The sequence below is a fragment of the Lates calcarifer genome, unplaced genomic scaffold (genome assembly GCF_001640805.2).
Source record: "Lates calcarifer isolate ASB-BC8 unplaced genomic scaffold, TLL_Latcal_v3 _unitig_1943_quiver_2249, whole genome shotgun sequence".
Taxonomy (NCBI): Eukaryota; Metazoa; Chordata; class Actinopteri; family Centropomidae; genus Lates; species Lates calcarifer.
The window spans coordinates 1-5,128 of record NW_026115868.1 but is presented as its reverse complement, the minus strand read 5'-3'; the positions used below and the strand labels follow the sequence as shown (position 1 = coordinate 5,128).

Below are 5,128 nucleotides of genomic sequence, written 5' to 3'. Positions count from 1 at the left end.
TGTGTGTTCAAAGCAACTTCAGACCTCTAAGTGAACATGATTGTGACCATCTGCATCGTTCATTATTGACCATTGAGGACAGGCTAGCAGCAACACTTGACTACCATACATTCATTTCTATACATCTACCAAACAAATGCTGGGGTGTTTTACACTGAGGGTCAAATAAAATATCTGTGTTTTACAAGTGTGGAAATATCAGTTATTAATGTTGTCTTCATTTGTCTAAATTTCAGTCAAGAAGAACTGTAGTCCAATGTAGTCCTACTGGTTTGTGGAAATGAAGCTCAATTACTAACATTACAGATGCCCATACATTTGTATGAAGTGTGCGAAGGCCCTATTGTAATCGTAGGAATTATTATTCTCATGACGCTAAAATCGCATTTTTGAGGGCCTAAACATGCTCGAAAAATCACTAAACTTTGCACACGCATCAGACCTGCCAAAAATTGACATCTGACAGGGGTCTCGTTCATTGGCACCATAAAATGGCTCGATAGCGTCCCCCTGGACAAATCCAAACCCCTTGCCATTGGGCTTAGTTTGTCCGAGTTGAACGAAATTCGGAGGTATGATGTAACATGCTGAGATGCACCAAAAAGTCTCCTGACATCATGGCCTCAAACCTACAGGAAGCTGGCCATTTTGATTTTATCGCACAAATTTTTGTTATTTTTTGCCATTTGGGGATGTTGTATTTGATCAAACTCCTCCTACAGATTTTATCATATTGACCTCAAACGTGGTCAGGATACTCTCAAGGCCTTTGTGATTAAAAGTTATCAAAAGATTTTGTTGATTTAAAGGGTGTGACCGTGGCGGCACCTCACATTTTGATGACTTGCCATGAAACAGGAAGTTGCGTTTAAGTTGCTTTAACTCAGCCATGCTTTGTTCAATCAGCCCCAAATTTCACAGTGATGATAAGGATCTCGACATGAACACACCCACATGTGAATATTCACAAAAAGTCATAGCGCCACCCTGGCCACAGGAAATTACATGTTTTAGACTTTGACATCCTGTTACTAGCAGGTTGACATGATCCACTTCAGACTCGGTCAGGAAAGCCTTAAGGCCTTCATGATGCCTTACTGTGAAAATTTTGATGTTCCCTAAAGGGCGTGTCTGTGGCACCGTGGTGAATTTCGATATTTCGCCATTAACCAGGAAGTTGATGTAACTCATACATACTTTGTCTGATCTGCCCCAGATTTCACAGGTTTGACAACAGACTTGTCCTGAACACATTCCAATATACAGATATAATCATAGCGCCACCTAGTGGAAACAGGAAATGATGTGTTTTATCTAAGTAGGTTGATCTGATTGACCTCAAATGTGGTCAGACAGGCATTAAGATCATAATAGTGCTATGTTGTGAGAACCGTGAGTCTTCACGGGATGCCCTTGCTGTGTTGCCATGGTGAATTTTGATGCTTCGCAATTAAATAGGAAGTTGTTATAACTCCTGCATGCACTGTAAGTGTCATGGCTTGAACACATCTATATTCAGGTTTAGTCATAGCGCCACCTGATGGACGCAGTAAGGGACTTCTGACACATTCATTCTGTGTCTGGCGGTCACGTCATACGACCTGCGTGGATCCCACTGCCACAGGATGCGAGGGCCTGTTCCACACTTTACATTTTTATTGAAAACCAATTCATTTTGTCTTGTGCTCTCATAAAACCATAAGTTGACAGCTGCAGTACTGGATGCTGTGCCATAATGTCCCTGACATCTGTTACAATGACAACATACATCACAGTGATGAGTAGCAGTACCACAGGTAATCACAGCTGTGGGGATATCTTTAAAAAAAAACTCCATCAACAGCTCTGCTATCAACTAATTGAGCTTCATGTTTTTCTGTTTTCTTAATGTATTTTTGATATTTTATTATTCATTCTCCACTCCCTCAAATAATTCTTATCAGAATTAAGCACTCCCCCTACATAATTTATATACTGTTTGAAACTTTAAAAATGAATATGAGTTTAGAACCAATGATTAAAGTTGTTTACATTTTCAACAACATGCTTGATGTGGTTTATTATTTTCCAGCAGCTCTAGAGGGCAACAATCACCACAAGCAGATTAACAGAGTACAAAAAATTCATGATATCCTCTGTTTCTTCTTTTTTCAACAGTTAATAACATGGACAAACAAATAGCAAAGACCACTCAAAGTCTCACTACTGCAGCAGAGATGCGGGAAACCACCAAGATGCTGATGAAGCCCAATGCAACTGGGAGGAGTACCTGACTCCTGCACCCCTCTATCGCCATCATGGGGGAACTCGTCTTCATCTCCACTGTGATGACTTCTCCATCAACAAGAACCCCCCAAAAGGTGGCTACAAGTTCATTAAGTACCCAGACTCCTTCAGGGCCTGTCTTATGCAGGTCTGTAACTCAGGCTGGCACGCATTCAACGAGGCCCACAAGAACATGGATCAGATCCGCATTCACACGAGCACAGTTCCTGATTACATGAAGGCTGCAGTCAAAATTCTTTTCAACAGCACTGATAAAATAATTGAAGCTCTCCTGCCAAATCAACTGGAAAACATTCGAACCATTGCAGACGAGTGCGTGATACTAGCAGACAGTGTTGAAAAGAAGTATACTGATGTTATCAATTTAATCCAGGAGCTGTTGGAGGCTTGTATCAATGCTGAACACTTTTATGGAGAAGAGATGGAAAAGGTCAAGATGAAACTGGAAGAAAAACAAACTGAGGGAGCAGAGTGCAAGACAGCTGAGTGAACAATCCAAGAAAGTGATGGAGGCCATGTCAAAGCAGATGGAAGAAGCACAAGATGCCTACAAGAAAGCCATGGATTCTCTTCCCTCTGGGTGGGAAATGATCGGCATGGATGTGGTTGAATCGCTCTCATCAGGGATGACAGCAATTATGAATGGATGTGTTTCTCGATTGTCTGATCCTATAGGGTGCATCAGCTTTAATGCGCACCTTCAGAGATGGAGCTGTTGGTAAGAATGTTGGTAAGAATGTTGGTAAGAATGTTGGTAAGAATGTTGGTAAGAATGTTGGTGAGAATGTTGGCGAAAATGTTGGGTGAGAATGTTGGTGAGAATGTGGATGAGTTCGCACCAATGACAGCGTACAGCAAGTCTGCAGAGATTCTGAAGGTTGCAGGATCTCTCGAACAACTTGTCAGTGGCAGTGAAATAGACTGGGAGGGACCTGTATGATCAGAAAGAATAAGAGCGTGAAGACCGAATGGACTGAGGAACAATTCAAAAAGGATCTCTGAGGACCTGGAGGAGATGTCAGGAGATGTGTGCAAAAAAGCTCTGTCACTCTGTAAAAGAGGCATCACCATCTGTGAGGAGCTGGCAACATATACTCCAGATCAGACATGGGATGAGAAGAAAACTAAACAGCTGATAAAGGACATTAAGAAGTTGAATGATCGCGCCTCACTTTTGACACTAAGAGCAAAGCAGCTTCAGGTACTCCAGCTCTTACCGCCAAACCACCAATGATGTCCAAAGCAGACAACAGCTCAGGAGGAAAGTCTGCCGGTCAGAGAGCATCTGAGAATGCTCGTTTCTCCATCGAGCAGAGCCAAGCACAACTCAGTCAAGTACGGCAGTCATATGAGAAGAGTGTGGAGAACATGGAGAAGAATCAGAAAGAGCTGACTGACATCCTGGTTGAAATGCAGAACTGCAAACTCAATGAGATCGACTTTGAACACCAAATCAAAATGCTGGTCAAAGGTCTTGATGCCATGGGCAGAGTCAAAGAGCAGTGGGAGAAGATGGTGCGCTTCTTCCAGATGGTCTCCAACATTGTCAAAATCAGCCTCAGCAAGACAATGCACAATTTTATTAAGGCAGCTGATGACATAAAAATGTTTTCTTACAATGAGAAGCTCTTTGTAAAAGACCTCCTGTACAAACAGGCCTTTGAAGCCTCCAACATTGCCAGCCTGATCCACATGATCTCAGAGACCTACACTGAAGTGTCCAACAAGTACCTGATGGACAGAGTGAGCAGCCTGGGTAAGCTCATGGCCATGGATAAGGAGAGACCAGAGTTCCTTCATGAGCGTCTGAGCTGCAGGAGTCCTGTGACGAAGCTCAGAGAGGGATTCTGCAGCTGGTCCTGAAGAACAAGAAAGAATTTGAGAGGCAGACCGATGCCAGGATGAAGAAAATAGAGGGTGACCTGAAGGCCATTCTGCCTGCTGCTCCACCTGAGGAGACGGAGAGAATCAAAGAGATCGTTCAGGCCGGCTTCAGTAAAGAAGAGAGGATTACTACTGATTCAGGTTCATGTTTACTGCAGAATCTAGATAACCATGGTATATCACAGTATGATACAGAAGCTTCACATGTGGGTGTTAGCAAGTCCACCTCCTGGTGTTGGGTCAAGTTTTTTCCACTTTGCTGTTTCCTTGTGTTTTATAGTGATCAGTGTGAGACAGTGTAAACCTGAGTATAAACCAGAGAAATCCTGTCTGATGATTGTGTTCATATAATGCACGTCTGACTTGGGAGAGGGAATGAAGTAATACAGAGAGTATAATCAGAGCTAGAGATGTGTGTGTGTGTGTGTGTGTGTCTGCAGAGATAAATCTAATGTGTGTGCTGTAAAACATCAGGTTTTCTCTGTCACAGACTGGCTGCACATCTTCAGCACTCACTCATTTTAGAGAAGAATCATTTATTTCAAGTCGTCCTTTCTGTTCATAGTCATTTCTCCTTGAAATGGAAATGTAATAGTTTTTGGTTTTCTTCTCTTTTTTTCAGATGTATTTAACCTTTACTTTAGCTGCATGTAATCTGTTACATTTCAGTCACATTGACTCTGGATGAGACTTTGTACTCTGCTTGCTGTGCTCAATAAAACTAAGTAGATCCTCTTGATCTACTGAAAAGACAGAATCATGTTTATCTTATTGGTTCTGTCACTCCACTGATCCAAAGCTTCTTCAACGATTGTCTGATACTTTTCAACAACTCCCTGATGTTAGAAACACTAATCTACAAGTAGATACCATGATGAGGGACGCTGGATCAATCCTGACCTCTTGTTGTCGTTCTAGTAATCCAGCAAGTAATGGAGTACATGGTTAAGAGATGACA

At 42.2% G+C, this 5,128-nt stretch overlaps 1 pseudogene; it reads left to right on the top strand.

Moving 5' to 3' along the window:
* The first annotated feature begins 2,161 nt into the window (after nt 1-2,161).
* Nucleotides 2,162-4,927, top strand: LOC108891396 (uncharacterized; annotated as a pseudogene).
* The last annotated feature ends 201 nt before the right edge of the window (nt 4,928-5,128 follow it).